The 14869-nt window shown below is 51.8% G+C and overlaps 13 non-coding genes and 1 pseudogene across 13 annotated transcripts; all 14 read right to left on the bottom strand.

Moving 5' to 3' along the window:
* Positions 1-676: 676 nt before the first annotated feature.
* LOC137066958 (U1 spliceosomal RNA) lies at positions 677-840 on the bottom strand. The gene has a single exon (XR_010902792.1). It is a non-coding gene; the product is annotated as a U1 spliceosomal RNA (small nuclear RNA).
* Positions 841-1308: 468 nt separating this feature from the next.
* LOC137066514 (U2 spliceosomal RNA) lies at positions 1309-1499 on the bottom strand. Its single transcript, XR_010902428.1, has one exon. It is a non-coding gene; the product is annotated as a U2 spliceosomal RNA (small nuclear RNA).
* Positions 1500-2532: 1033 nt separating this feature from the next.
* On the bottom strand, positions 2533-2696 carry LOC137066955 (U1 spliceosomal RNA). Its single transcript, XR_010902791.1, has one exon. It is a non-coding gene; the product is annotated as a U1 spliceosomal RNA (small nuclear RNA).
* Positions 2697-3164: 468 nt separating this feature from the next.
* LOC137066827 (U2 spliceosomal RNA) lies at positions 3165-3355 on the bottom strand. Its single transcript, XR_010902711.1, has one exon. It is a non-coding gene; the product is annotated as a U2 spliceosomal RNA (small nuclear RNA).
* Positions 3356-4388: 1033 nt separating this feature from the next.
* LOC137066953 (U1 spliceosomal RNA) lies at positions 4389-4552 on the bottom strand. The gene has a single exon (XR_010902789.1). It is a non-coding gene; the product is annotated as a U1 spliceosomal RNA (small nuclear RNA).
* Positions 4553-5020: 468 nt separating this feature from the next.
* Positions 5021-5211, bottom strand: LOC137066826 (U2 spliceosomal RNA). Its single transcript, XR_010902710.1, has one exon. It is a non-coding gene; the product is annotated as a U2 spliceosomal RNA (small nuclear RNA).
* A 1031-nt stretch (positions 5212-6242) lies between these two features.
* Positions 6243-6406, bottom strand: LOC137066952 (U1 spliceosomal RNA). The gene has a single exon (XR_010902788.1). It is a non-coding gene; the product is annotated as a U1 spliceosomal RNA (small nuclear RNA).
* A 468-nt stretch (positions 6407-6874) lies between these two features.
* On the bottom strand, positions 6875-7065 carry LOC137066853 (U2 spliceosomal RNA). The gene has a single exon (XR_010902735.1). It is a non-coding gene; the product is annotated as a U2 spliceosomal RNA (small nuclear RNA).
* A 1033-nt stretch (positions 7066-8098) lies between these two features.
* LOC137066951 (U1 spliceosomal RNA) lies at positions 8099-8262 on the bottom strand. The gene has a single exon (XR_010902787.1). It is a non-coding gene; the product is annotated as a U1 spliceosomal RNA (small nuclear RNA).
* A 468-nt stretch (positions 8263-8730) lies between these two features.
* Positions 8731-8921, bottom strand: LOC137066513 (U2 spliceosomal RNA). The gene has a single exon (XR_010902427.1). It is a non-coding gene; the product is annotated as a U2 spliceosomal RNA (small nuclear RNA).
* Positions 8922-9954: 1033 nt separating this feature from the next.
* LOC137066950 (U1 spliceosomal RNA) lies at positions 9955-10118 on the bottom strand. The gene has a single exon (XR_010902786.1). It is a non-coding gene; the product is annotated as a U1 spliceosomal RNA (small nuclear RNA).
* A 468-nt stretch (positions 10119-10586) lies between these two features.
* Positions 10587-10777, bottom strand: LOC137066512 (U2 spliceosomal RNA). Its single transcript, XR_010902426.1, has one exon. It is a non-coding gene; the product is annotated as a U2 spliceosomal RNA (small nuclear RNA).
* Positions 10778-11810: 1033 nt separating this feature from the next.
* Positions 11811-11974, bottom strand: LOC137066949 (U1 spliceosomal RNA). The gene has a single exon (XR_010902785.1). It is a non-coding gene; the product is annotated as a U1 spliceosomal RNA (small nuclear RNA).
* A 444-nt stretch (positions 11975-12418) lies between these two features.
* On the bottom strand, positions 12419-12633 carry LOC137066931 (U2 spliceosomal RNA; annotated as a pseudogene).
* Positions 12634-14869: the final 2236 nt, after the last annotated feature.

Below are 14869 nucleotides of genomic sequence, written 5' to 3'. Positions count from 1 at the left end.
CACTAGTCCTAGGTCTTTTGCCCGATCTGGCCCAAACCAGTGCAGAAAGATTCTCTGGAGTCTGACTGTCCGTCCAGATCGGAAAAAAAGTGGGAATTTCGATTCAGCTTGGCGGCGGCAGGCCGAAACCTACGGGCTGGGCGAGGCGGGGTCTGCTAGAACGGCTATAGCTCTTGGACGGAACGAGACAATTTCACCCAAGCCGGTACACCCGTGCACGGGCTCAGTCTGGGGTCAGGCGAGAAAGGACGCGGTGAATGGCCACCTAGTGGCGCTTTAAAATGAAAAAGCAACAACATGAGAGCGGCTATAGGCGAACGTATGTCGCGTGCTTTTTCACAGCACGCGCACGAGACAGTCGTACCATACGACAGAAAACCTCCATCCGAACAACTTTGCCTTTGGGACCACTGCTGTCAATCAACTCGTCCGTTGAATATCAAAGTTTGTGGGAAAAACCACATTCGGCAAACCGGTCGCAGGTTTCGACAACCTCGATGAAAACAGACGCAGTTCAGTTCTCTGAACTCTCCGGGTCACTGGCTGACACAGCAGAAAGAGACAGAAACATAACAAAACTGGTGCAACTTCACCCTTTGGGGCAGTGGGCGGCGCCACAAGCGTCAAGAACCGCACGCTTTTTCCCTCCACGCTATCTGCTTTTAACCAGTGTGTACAGGGGAGAGCGCGAACGCAGTCCCCCACTACCATAAATTATGCAGTCGAGATTCCCACATTTGGGGAATTCGCAGGGGTCAGCACAACCGGAGTGCAATGGCCGAGCCTCGCCCTGGGTGAACCACCTTCCTGATCATGGTGTCTCCCCTGCCAGGTAAGTATGAGTTGCCTGGCCTCCAGGCAGAGGCGCCCTATCCCCCTTCGCCACCCTCAAACACGGTGACCTTCCCCTCCCCCAAGAAAAGGAAGGACGGGGCACCTTCCATTGCTTGACTGCTGCGTGCGTGCGTGCCTGACCTTGATTTGAATCAGGTGTCCCTAATCCATCCAACACAAACCCCCGATTCGACTCATCAGCTCGTTGGTAAAGACTCTCAAATAAGAGGGACATCAAAAAACGTGCTGTGACGGTGATGAGTCAGCCGGCCGGCAACCGACGCTTTTGTTCTTCTTTTTTCCCTATGCTCATATGACCGCAGCTTGCTGCTTTCTCTGTGGCACGGTCATCGTCAACGGTCACCTCATCGTCATTCTGTATGCGCTTCCTGCGTATTTCTGTATTCTCTGACAAAATTCCAGTGGTGTTGTTGGTTCTTCTATTAGTCACAACAATTCGCAGTCCCCAAAAAGGGGAAGCACACCGTTCCTGGAGGCACTGCAATACCAGGTCGATGCGTGGAGTGGACGGAGCAAGCCCCGGTTCCGGCTCCATGTGCCAAAAATCAATTTAATATGCAGTCCCCGGATAGGGGACGTATCAGATATTAAACTGATAAGAACAGATACTACACTTGATCTTAGCCAAAAGGCCGAGAAGCGATGACACAATGACGCAGCGGCAGGGGAGCCGGCAAAGGCGACGCCCATCTGGGAAGCGGTGAGGGGGGGGAGGGTTGGCAAAGGCCGTACGTCGTAGAGACCTGAAACTTTGAGGGATGGTACTAGCCACTCGCTCTACAACATCACCAAGGCTGGCCCCCCGATGGGCCCGGCGGTGGCGCTACAGCCACCGAAAGTACGAAATGGCTCGTAGCTCCCAAACCGCACGCCGCAGAACCAAGTGTCTTATATCATCGGAATCCTTGGCTCGAGCCGAGCGAGACGCATGCCTCGGATTCGAAGGTTGCGCTGGCGAAATTTTCGGGTATTTGGGATTTTGTGAAAAACCTACTTTTGCACACTAGTCCTAGGTCTTTTGCCCGATCTGGCCCAAACCAGTGCAGAAAGATTCTCTGGAGTCTGACTGTCCGTCCAGATCGGAAAAAAAGTGGGAATTTCGATTCAGCTTGGCGGCGGCAGGCCGAAACCTACGGGCTGGGCGAGGCGGGGTCTGCTAGAACGGCTATAGCTCTTGGACGGAACGAGACAATTTCACCCAAGCCGGTACACCCGTGCACGGGCTCAGTCTGGGGTCAGGCGAGAAAGGACGCGGTGAATGGCCACCTAGTGGCGCTTTAAAATGAAAAAGCAACAACATGAGAGCGGCTATAGGCGAACGTATGTCGCGTGCTTTTTCACAGCACGCGCACGAGACAGTCGTACCATACGACAGAAAACCTCCATCCGAACAACTTTGCCTTTGGGACCACTGCTGTCAATCAACTCGTCCGTTGAATATCAAAGTTTGTGGGAAAAACCACATTCGGCAAACCGGTCGCAGGTTTCGACAACCTCGATGAAAACAGACGCAGTTCAGTTCTCTGAACTCTCCGGGTCACTGGCTGACACAGCAGAAAGAGACAGAAACATAACAAAACTGGTGCAACTTCACCCTTTGGGGCAGTGGGCGGCGCCACAAGCGTCAAGAACCGCACGCTTTTTCCCTCCACGCTATCTGCTTTTAACCAGTGTGTACAGGGGAGAGCGCGAACGCAGTCCCCCACTACCATAAATTATGCAGTCGAGATTCCCACATTTGGGGAATTCGCAGGGGTCAGCACAACCGGAGTGCAATGGCCGAGCCTCGCCCTGGGTGAACCACCTTCCTGATCATGGTGTCTCCCCTGCCAGGTAAGTATGAGTTGCCTGGCCTCCAGGCAGAGGCGCCCTATCCCCCTTCGCCACCCTCAAACACGGTGACCTTCCCCTCCCCCAAGAAAAGGAAGGACGGGGCACCTTCCATTGCTTGACTGCTGCGTGCGTGCGTGCCTGACCTTGATTTGAATCAGGTGTCCCTAATCCATCCAACACAAACCCCCGATTCGACTCATCAGCTCGTTGGTAAAGACTCTCAAATAAGAGGGACATCAAAAAACGTGCTGTGACGGTGATGAGTCAGCCGGCCGGCAACCGACGCTTTTGTTCTTCTTTTTTCCCTATGCTCATATGACCGCAGCTTGCTGCTTTCTCTGTGGCACGGTCATCGTCAACGGTCACCTCATCGTCATTCTGTATGCGCTTCCTGCGTATTTCTGTATTCTCTGACAAAATTCCAGTGGTGTTGTTGGTTCTTCTATTAGTCACAACAATTCGCAGTCCCCAAAAAGGGGAAGCACACCGTTCCTGGAGGCACTGCAATACCAGGTCGATGCGTGAAGTGGACGGAGCAAGCCCCGGTTCCGGCTCCATGTGCCAAAAATCAATTTAATATGCAGTCCCCGGATAGGGGACGTATCAGATATTAAACTGATAAGAACAGATACTACACTTGATCTTAGCCAAAAGGCCGAGAAGCGATGACACAATGACGCAGCGGCAGGGGAGCCGGCAAAGGCGACGCCCATCTGGGAAGCGGTGAGGGGGGGGAGGGTTGGCAAAGGCCGTACGTCGTAGAGACCTGAAACTTTGAGGGATGGTACTAGCCACTCGCTCTACAACATCACCAAGGCTGGCCCCCCGATGGGCCCGGCGGTGGCGCTACAGCCACCGAAAGTACGAAATGGCTCGTAGCTCCCAAACCGCACGCCGCAGAACCAAGTGTCTTATATCATCGGAATCCTTGGCTCGAGCCGAGCGAGACGCATGCCTCGGATTCGAAGGTTGCGCTGGCGAAATTTTCGGGTATTTGGGATTTTGTGAAAAACCTACTTTTGCACACTAGTCCTAGGTCTTTTGCCCGATCTGGCCCAAACCAGTGCAGAAAGATTCTCTGGAGTCTGACTGTCCGTCCAGATCGGAAAAAAAGTGGGAATTTCGATTCAGCTTGGCGGCGGCAGGCCGAAACCTACGGGCTGGGCGAGGCGGGGTCTGCTAGAACGGCTATAGCTCTTGGACGGAACGAGACAATTTCACCCAAGCCGGTACACCCGTGCACGGGCTCAGTCTGGGGTCAGGCGAGAAAGGACGCGGTGAATGGCCACCTAGTGGCGCTTTAAAATGAAAAAGCAACAACATGAGAGCGGCTATAGGCGAACGTATGTCGCGTGCTTTTTCACAGCACGCGCACGAGACAGTCGTACCATACGACAGAAAACCTCCATCCGAACAACTTTGCCTTTGGGACCACTGCTGTCAATCAACTCGTCCGTTGAATATCAAAGTTTGTGGGAAAAACCACATTCGGCAAACCGGTCGCAGGTTTCGACAACCTCGATGAAAACAGACGCAGTTCAGTTCTCTGAACTCTCCGGGTCACTGGCTGACACAGCAGAAAGAGACAGAAACATAACAAAACTGGTGCAACTTCACCCTTTGGGGCAGTGGGCGGCGCCACAAGCGTCAAGAACCGCACGCTTTTTCCCTCCACGCTATCTGCTTTTAACCAGTGTGTACAGGGGAGAGCGCGAACGCAGTCCCCCACTACCATAAATTATGCAGTCGAGATTCCCACATTTGGGGAATTCGCAGGGGTCAGCACAACCGGAGTGCAATGGCCGAGCCTCGCCCTGGGTGAACCACCTTCCTGATCATGGTGTCTCCCCTGCCAGGTAAGTATGAGTTGCCTGGCCTCCAGGCAGAGGCGCCCTATCCCCCTTCGCCACCCTCAAACACGGTGACCTTCCCCTCCCCCAAGAAAAGGAAGGACGGGGCACCTTCCATTGCTTGACTGCTGCGTGCGTGCGTGCCTGACCTTGATTTGAATCAGGTGTCCCTAATCCATCCAACACAAACCCCCGATTCGACTCATCAGCTCGTTGGTAAAGACTCTCAAATAAGAGGGACATCAAAAAACGTGCTGTGACGGTGATGAGTCAGCCGGCCGGCAACCGACGCTTTTGTTCTTCTTTTTTCCCTATGCTCATATGACCGCAGCTTGCTGCTTTCTCTGTGGCACGGTCATCGTCAACGGTCACCTCATCGTCATTCTGTATGCGCTTCCTGCGTATTTCTGTATTCTCTGACAAAATTCCAGTGGTGTTGTTGGTTCTTCTATTAGTCACAACAATTCGCAGTCCCCAAAAAGGGGAAGCACACCGTTCCTGGAGGCACTGCAATACCAGGTCGATGCGTGAAGTGGACGGAGCAAGCCCCGGTTCCGGCTCCATGTGCCAAAAATCAATTTAATATGCAGTCCCCGGATAGGGGACGTATCAGATATTAAACTGATAAGAACAGATACTACACTTGATCTTAGCCAAAAGGCCGAGAAGCGATGACACAATGACGCAGCGGCAGGGGAGCCGGCAAAGGCGACGCCCATCTGGGAAGCGGTGAGGGGGGGGAGGGTTGGCAAAGGCCGTACGTCGTAGAGACCTGAAACTTTGAGGGATGGTACTAGCCACTCGCTCTACAACATCACCAAGGCTGGCCCCCCGATGGGCCCGGCGGTGGCGCTACAGCCACCGAAAGTACGAAATGGCTCGTAGCTCCCAAACCGCACGCCGCAGAACCAAGTGTCTTATATCATCGGAATCCTTGGCTCGAGCCGAGCGAGACGCATGCCTCGGATTCGAAGGTTGCGCTGGCGAAATTTTCGGGTATTTGGGATTTTGTGAAAAACCTACTTTTGCACACTAGTCCTAGGTCTTTTGCCCGATCTGGCCCAAACCAGTGCAGAAAGATTCTCTGGAGTCTGACTGTCCGTCCAGATCGGAAAAAAAGTGGGAATTTCGATTCAGCTTGGCGGCGGCAGGCCGAAACCTACGGGCTGGGCGAGGCGGGGTCTGCTAGAACGGCTATAGCTCTTGGACGGAACGAGACAATTTCACCCAAGCCGGTACACCCGTGCACGGGCTCAGTCTGGGGTCAGGCGAGAAAGGACGCGGTGAATGGCCACCTAGTGGCGCTTTAAAATGAAAAAGCAACAACATGAGAGCGGCTATAGGCGAACGTATGTCGCGTGCTTTTTCACAGCACGCGCACGAGACAGTCGTACCATACGACAGAAAACCTCCATCCGAACAACTTTGCCTTTGGGACCACTGCTGTCAATCAACTCGTCCGTTGAATATCAAAGTTTGTGGGAAAAACCACATTCGGCAAACCGGTCGCAGGTTTCGACAACCTCGATGAAAACAGACGCAGTTCAGTTCTCTGAACTCTCCGGGTCACTGGCTGACACAGCAGAAAGACAGAAACATAACAAAACTGGTGCAACTTCACCCTTTGGGGCAGTGGGCGGCGCCACAAGCGTCAAGAACCGCACGCTTTTTCCCTCCACGCTATCTGCTTTTAACCAGTGTGTACAGGGGAGAGCGCGAACGCAGTCCCCCACTACCATAAATTATGCAGTCGAGATTCCCACATTTGGGGAATTCGCAGGGGTCAGCACAACCGGAGTGCAATGGCCGAGCCTCGCCCTGGGTGAACCACCTTCCTGATCATGGTGTCTCCCCTGCCAGGTAAGTATGAGTTGCCTGGCCTCCAGGCAGAGGCGCCCTATCCCCCTTCGCCATCCTCAAACACGGTGACCTTCCCCTCCCCCAAGAAAAGGAAGGACGGGGCACCTTCCATTGCTTGACTGCTGCGTGCGTGCGTGCCTGACCTTGATTTGAATCAGGTGTCCCTAATCCATCCAACACAAACCCCCGATTCGACTCATCAGCTCGTTGGTAAAGACTCTCAAATAAGAGGGACATCAAAAAACGTGCTGTGACGGTGATGAGTCAGCCGGCCGGCAACCGACGCTTTTGTTCTTCTTTTTTCCCTATGCTCATATGACCGCAGCTTGCTGCTTTCTCTGTGGCACGGTCATCGTCAACGGTCACCTCATCGTCATTCTGTATGCGCTTCCTGCGTATTTCTGTATTCTCTGACAAAATTCCAGTGGTGTTGTTGGTTCTTCTATTAGTCACAACAATTCGCAGTCCCCAAAAAGGGGAAGCACACCGTTCCTGGAGGCACTGCAATACCAGGTCGATGCGTGGAGTGGACGGAGAAAGCCCCGGTTCCGGCTCCATGTGCCAAAAATCAATTTAATATGCAGTCCCCGGATAGGGGACGTATCAGATATTAAACTGATAAGAACAGATACTACACTTGATCTTAGCCAAAAGGCCGAGAAGCGATGACACAATGACGCAGCGGCAGGGGAGCCGGCAAAGGCGACGCCCATCTGGGAAGCGGTGAGGGGGGGGAGGGTTGGCAAAGGCCGTACGTCGTAGAGACCTGAAACTTTGAGGGATGGTACTAGCCACTCGCTCTACAACATCACCAAGGCTGGCCCCCCGATGGGCCCGGCGGTGGCGCTACAGCCACCGAAAGTACGAAATGGCTCGTAGCTCCCAAACCGCACGCCGCAGAACCAAGTGTCTTATATCATCGGAATCCTTGGCTCGAGCCGAGCGAGACGCATGCCTCGGATTCGAAGGTTGCGCTGGCGAAATTTTCGGGTATTTGGGATTTTGTGAAAAACCTACTTTTGCACACTAGTCCTAGGTCTTTTGCCCGATCTGGCCCAAACCAGTGCAGAAAGATTCTCTGGAGTCTGACTGTCCGTCCAGATCGGAAAAAAAGTGGGAATTTCGATTCAGCTTGGCGGCGGCAGGCCGAAACCTACGGGCTGGGCGAGGCGGGGTCTGCTAGAACGGCTATAGCTCTTGGACGGAACGAGACAATTTCACCCAAGCCGGTACACCCGTGCACGGGCTCAGTCTGGGGTCAGGCGAGAAAGGACGCGGTGAATGGCCACCTAGTGGCGCTTTAAAATGAAAAAGCAACAACATGAGAGCGGCTATAGGCGAACGTATGTCGCGTGCTTTTTCACAGCACGCGCACGAGACAGTCGTACCATACGACAGAAAACCTCCATCCGAACAACTTTGCCTTTGGGACCACTGCTGTCAATCAACTCGTCCGTTGAATATCAAAGTTTGTGGGAAAAACCACATTCGGCAAACCGGTCGCAGGTTTCGACAACCTCGATGAAAACAGACGCAGTTCAGTTCTCTGAACTCTCCGGGTCACTGGCTGACACAGCAGAAAGAGACAGAAACATAACAAAACTGGTGCAACTTCACCCTTTGGGGCAGTGGGCGGCGCCACAAGCGTCAAGAACCGCACGCTTTTTCCCTCCACGCTATCTGCTTTTAACCAGTGTGTACAGGGGAGAGCGCGAACGCAGTCCCCCACTACCATAAATTATGCAGTCGAGATTCCCACATTTGGGGAATTCGCAGGGGTCAGCACAACCGGAGTGCAATGGCCGAGCCTCGCCCTGGGTGAACCACCTTCCTGATCATGGTGTCTCCCCTGCCAGGTAAGTATGAGTTGCCTGGCCTCCAGGCAGAGGCGCCCTATCCCCCTTCGCCACCCTCAAACACGGTGACCTTCCCCTCCCCCAAGAAAAGGAAGGACGGGGCACCTTCCATTGCTTGACTGCTGCGTGCGTGCGTGCCTGACCTTGATTTGAATCAGGTGTCCCTAATCCATCCAACACAAACCCCCGATTCGACTCATCAGCTCGTTGGTAAAGACTCTCAAATAAGAGGGACATCAAAAAACGTGCTGTGACGGTGATGAGTCAGCCGGCCGGCAACCGACGCTTTTGTTCTTCTTTTTTCCCTATGCTCATATGACCGCAGCTTGCTGCTTTCTCTGTGGCACGGTCATCGTCAACGGTCACCTCATCGTCATTCTGTATGCGCTTCCTGCGTATTTCTGTATTCTCTGACAAAATTCCAGTGGTGTTGTTGGTTCTTCTATTAGTCACAACAATTCGCAGTCCCCAAAAAGGGGAAGCACACCGTTCCTGGAGGCACTGCAATACCAGGTCGATGCGTGGAGTGGACGGAGCAAGCCCCGGTTCCGGCTCCATGTGCCAAAAATCAATTTAATATGCAGTCCCCGGATAGGGGACGTATCAGATATTAAACTGATAAGAACAGATACTACACTTGATCTTAGCCAAAAGGCCGAGAAGCGATGACACAATGACGCAGCGGCAGGGGAGCCGGCAAAGGCGACGCCCATCTGGGAAGCGGTGAGGGGGGGGAGGGTTGGCAAAGGCCGTACGTCGTAGAGACCTGAAACTTTGAGGGATGGTACTAGCCACTCGCTCTACAACATCACCAAGGCTGGCCCCCCGATGGGCCCGGCGGTGGCGCTACAGCCACCGAAAGTACGAAATGGCTCGTAGCTCCCAAACCGCACGCCGCAGAACCAAGTGTCTTATATCATCGGAATCCTTGGCTCGAGCCGAGCGAGACGCATGCCTCGGATTCGAAGGTTGCGCTGGCGAAATTTTCGGGTATTTGGGATTTTGTGAAAAACCTACTTTTGCACACTAGTCCTAGGTCTTTTGCCCGATCTGGCCCAAACCAGTGCAGAAAGATTCTCTGGAGTCTGACTGTCCGTCCAGATCGGAAAAAAAGTGGGAATTTCGATTCAGCTTGGCGGCGGCAGGCCGAAACCTACGGGCTGGGCGAGGCGGGGTCTGCTAGAACGGCTATAGCTCTTGGACGGAACGAGACAATTTCACCCAAGCCGGTACACCCGTGCACGGGCTCAGTCTGGGGTCAGGCGAGAAAGGACGCGGTGAATGGCCACCTAGTGGCGCTTTAAAATGAAAAAGCAACAACATGAGAGCGGCTATAGGCGAACGTATGTCGCATGCTTTTTCACAGCACGCGCACGAGACAGTCGTACCATACGACAGAAAACCTCCATCCGAACAACTTTGCCTTTGGGACCACTGCTGTCAATCAACTCGTCCGTTGAATATCAAAGTTTGTGGGAAAAACCACATTCGGCAAACCGGTCGCAGGTTTCGACAACCTCGATGAAAACAGACGCAGTTCAGTTCTCTGAACTCTCCGGGTCACTGGCTGACACAGCAGAAAGAGACAGAAACATAACAAAACTGGTGCAACTTCACCCTTTGGGGCAGTGGGCGGCGCCACAAGCGTCAAGAACCGCACGCTTTTTCCCTCCACGCTATCTGCTTTTAACCAGTGTGTACAGGGGAGAGCGCGAACGCAGTCCCCCACTACCATAAATTATGCAGTCGAGATTCCCACATTTGGGGAATTCGCAGGGGTCAGCACAACCGGAGTGCAATGGCCGAGCCTCGCCCTGGGTGAACCACCTTCCTGATCATGGTGTCTCCCCTGCCAGGTAAGTATGAGTTGCCTGGCCTCCAGGCAGAGGCGCCCTATCCCCCTTCGCCACCCTCAAACACGGTGACCTTCCCCTCCCCCAAGAAAAGGAAGGACGGGGCACCTTCCATTGCTTGACTGCTGCGTGCGTGCGTGCCTGACCTTGATTTGAATCAGGTGTCCCTAATCCATCCAACACAAACCCCCGATTCGACTCATCAGCTCGTTGGTAAAGACTCTCAAATAAGAGGGACATCAAAAAACGTGCTGTGACGGTGATGAGTCAGCCGGCCGGCAACCGACGCTTTTGTTCTTCTTTTTTCCCTATGCTCATATGACCGCAGCTTGCTGCTTTCTCTGTGGCACGGTCATCGTCAACGGTCACCTCATCGTCATTCTGTATGCGCTTCCTGCGTATTTCTGTATTCTCTGACAAAATTCCAGTGGTGTTGTTGGTTCTTCTATTAGTCACAACAATTCGCAGTCCCCAAAAAGGGGAAGCACACCGTTCCTGGAGGCACTGCAATACCAGGTCGATGCGTGGAGTGGACGGAGCAAGCCCCGGTTCCGGCTCCATGTGCCAAAAATCAATTTAATATGCAGTCCCCGGATAGGGGACGTATCAGATATTAAACTGATAAGAACAGATACTACACTTGATCTTAGCCAAAAGGCCGAGAAGCGATGACACAATGACGCAGCGGCAGGGGAGCCGGCAAAGGCGACGCCCATCTGGGAAGCGGTGAGGGGGGGGAGGGTTGGCAAAGGCCGTACGTCGTAGAGACCTGAAACTTTGAGGGATGGTACTAGCCACTCGCTCTACAACATCACCAAGGCTGGCCCCCCGATGGGCCCGGCGGTGGCGCTACAGCCACCGAAAGTACGAAATGGCTCGTAGCTCCCAAACCGCACGCCGCAGAACCAAGTGTCTTATATCATCGGAATCCTTGGCTCGAGCCGAGCGAGACGCATGCCTCGGATTCGAAGGTTGCGCTGGCGAAATTTTCGGGTATTTGGGATTTTGTGAAAAACCTACTTTTGCACACTAGTCCTAGGTCTTTTGCCCGATCTGGCCCAAACCAGTGCAGAAAGATTCTCTGGAGTCTGACTGTCTGTCCAGATCGGAAAAAAAGTGGGAATTTCGATTCAGCTTGGCGGCGGCAGGCCGAAACCTACGGGCTGGGCGAGGCGGGGTCTGCTAGAACGGCTATAGCTCTTGGACGGAACGAGACAATTTCACCCAAGCCGGTACACCCGTGCACGGGCTCAGTCTGGGGTCAGGCGAGAAAGGACGCGGTGAATGGCCACCTAGTGGCGCTTTAAAATGAAAAAGCAACAACATGAGAGCGGCTATAGGCGAACGTATGTCGCGTGCTTTTTCACAGCACGCGCACGAGACAGTCGTACCATACGACAGAAAACCTCCATCCGAACAACTTTGCCTTTGGGACCACTGCTGTCAATCAACTCGTCCGTTGAATATCAAAGTTTGTGGGAAAAACCACATTCGGCAAACCGGTCGCAGGTTTCGACAACCTCGATGAAAACAGACGCAGTTCAGTTCTCTGAACTCTCCGGGTCACTGGCTGACACAGCAGAAAGAGACAGAAACATAACAAAACTGGTGCAACTTCACCCTTTGGGGCAGTGGGCGGCGCCACAAGCGTCAAGAACCGCACGCTTTTTCCCTCCACGCTATCTGCTTTTAACCAGTGTGTACAGGGGAGAGCGCGAACGCAGTCCCCCACTACCATAAATTATGCAGTCGAGATTCCCACATTTGGGGAATTCGCAGGGGTCAGCACAACCGGAGTGCAATGGCCGAGCCTCGCCCTGGGTGAACCACCTTCCTGATCATGGTGTCTCCCCTGCCAGGTAAGTATGAGTTGCCTGGCCTCCAGGCAGAGGCGCCCTATCCCCCTTCGCCATCCTCAAACACGGTGACCTTCCCCTCCCCCAAGAAAAGGAAGGACGGGGCACCTTCCATTGCTTGACTGCTGCGTGCGTGCGTGCCTGACCTTGATTTGAATCAGGTGTCCCTAATCCATCCAACACAAACCCCTGATTCGACTCATCAGCTCGTTGGTAAAGACTCTCAAATAAGAGGGACATCAAAAAACGTGCTGTGACGGTGATGAGTCAGCCGGCCGGCAACCGACGCTTTTGTTCTTCTTTTTTCCCTATGCTCATATGACCGCAGCTTGCTGCTTTCTCTGTGGCACGGTCATCGTCAACGGTCACCTCATCGTCATTCTGTATGCGCTTCCTGCGTATTTCTGTATTCTCTGACAAAATTCCAGTGGTGTTGTTGGTTCTTCTATTAGTCACAACAATTCGCAGTCCCCAAAAAGGCACTGCAATACCAGGTCGATGCGTGGAGTGGACGGAGCAAGCCCCGGTTCCGGCTCCATGTGCCAAAAATCAATTTAATATGCAGTCCCCGGATAGGGGACGTATCAGATATTAAACTGATAAGAACAGATTTTTTTTTTTTTTTTTTTTTTTTTTTTTTTTTTTATTCACATACAACTCAAAATTACATACACATATTATCTCATCTCATTCTCTTTCCATTCGTCATCATATAACCCAAACAACCCTTTCCACCTCTCTTTAGCTGCATGTTTCCCCCATCTTTGTATATCCCACCTAATCCTTGCCCTTACTTCATACTCCACTCCCCGTATTACCCCTTCTTCTGACCTTTTCCCTTTCCCCCTACATATTCCCTGTCTTTCCTCCCAAAGTCCTTTTTTGACCAAACTTATTATTAACCACAGCATATAAGCCACTTTCCCTTCCCCCTTCTTACTTCTTATTCCACCGATTACATTCTCCCCCGACACCTTAAAATTTCCTGAGATCACCCCTAACACCCTCTTTCCCCTCCCCCACACCCTCTGTGCAAACCCACACTCCCAAAAAGTATGTTTTATTGTCTCTTCTTCCCAACACCCCTCCCTTGGGCACTTTCCATCTTTTGCTATACCGTGCCTATACATGATCTCTTTTACGGGCAAACGCCTCAAAAAACACAACCAATTAAGATCTTTTAAGTCATTATCAAGATTTTTGGGTTGAATATTCAACCACACCTCCCTTGAGACCCCCACCCGAACTACACTAGACACCCTCTCCCTTACCTTTCCATACAACATCCTCTGGTCCAAACACACTGTTATCTCCTTACTCTCAGGATATTTACTCATCCATTTAACTGCATGCCTATAATGCCACGGCTGCGTTTCCGACCTTGGACCCTCATTGGACCACCTCATCACGTGCCTTGCTTGATAAGAAAAAAATAACCTAAGAAAAAACCAAGACGGATGCTCAGCAGTCCCCGCTAACTGGGCCAAGATTGAAGACACAAAAAAACAATCAAGCTTTAAAGGAACATGAGGTACATCCCGCCCTCCTTCCTTAATCGAATTAAACATTTCAGTTCTTTTTACATATTCATATCTTCCTCCCCAGACAAACGTAAATATTAACCTTATTACTGACTTCCTCATACTAGCCGGCAAAGGATAAATGACAGCCAAGTACTGAAACACTGACAACACCTCTATCTTCAGTACCAAAACTTTCCCCCACAATGTCAATCTTCGCCCTTTCCACCTTGCTAGCCTCTTCTGCACCGAAACAATGCGCTCTTCCCAATTCAGAGTAGCTGAGCCTTCATTCTGAAATCTTATACCCAAAATTTTTAAAGGCCCCTCACACACCTGCAACCCCCCAATTCCATTCCGTCTTTGCCTAAACTTCCCAAAAAACTTAACAGCTGATTTTGAAATATTTAGACTAGCCCCAGATGCTAAGGAAAACTCCTCAAACAAATGCAATGCCCTCTCAAGACACTTGTCTGAATCCAACAGTAGTGTAGTATCATCTGCGTACTGCGATAGTTTCACTACCGCCCCCTTACCTCCTGGTACCCGCAGACCTTTTATTCTGCCATCTCGCCTTATCGCCTGAGCCAATGGCTCCATATAGAGAACAAAAAGTAAAGGAGAGAGAGGACACCCCTGTCTCACTCCCTCCCACACATCAAAGCTCTGTCCTAATGCCCCGTTCACCTGCACCAAACACCTAGCCCCAGTATACAGCGTTCTAATCCACCCTATATATCCCTCACCCAAACCCATCCTCTCCATTACCTTAAACAGAAACCATCTATTCACCCTATCAAAGGCTTTAGCCTGATCTAAGCTAACCACCATCAATGGTAACTCCCTATCCTCCACCCATGCTATAACATCCCTGATCAGCTGAAGATTCCACTTAATGCTGCGACCCTCAACTCCACATGTTTGATCAACATGCACCACATGGGGAAGGGCTTTCCTCAATCTGTCTGCCAACACCTTTGCTATAATCTTATAGTCCACTGTAAGCATTGTGAGCGGCCTATAATTTGTTATGTCCGACCTTTCGCCTTTTTTATATAGAAGAGTTATCACTCCAGTTGCCATTGAACCACTCATACTTTTATTTTCTAACACTTCCCGCACCACCTCCATCAAATGAGGACCTAAAATATTGAAAAACCTAACATAAAATTCAACTGGTAGGCCATCAATCCCTGGCACCTTACCTTTACTCATCCTTCTCAATGCTCCTTCCACCTCTTCCAATGTTATTGGAGAATTTAACTCAGCCCCAACCTCATCAGGGACTACGCTAGACAGGAAATTAACAAAAAAATCACTTTTCTCCTTTACTATCTCTCTTTTACTGAAAAATTGTTGAAAATACTGACCCACATATTCAGTTAT

This window comes from Pseudorasbora parva, unplaced genomic scaffold (assembly GCF_024679245.1).
Source record: "Pseudorasbora parva isolate DD20220531a unplaced genomic scaffold, ASM2467924v1 scaffold_33, whole genome shotgun sequence".
Taxonomy (NCBI): Eukaryota; Metazoa; Chordata; class Actinopteri; order Cypriniformes; family Gobionidae; genus Pseudorasbora; species Pseudorasbora parva.
The sequence above is the reverse complement of the archived record's forward strand: the minus strand, read 5'-3'. Positions and strand labels throughout refer to the sequence as shown.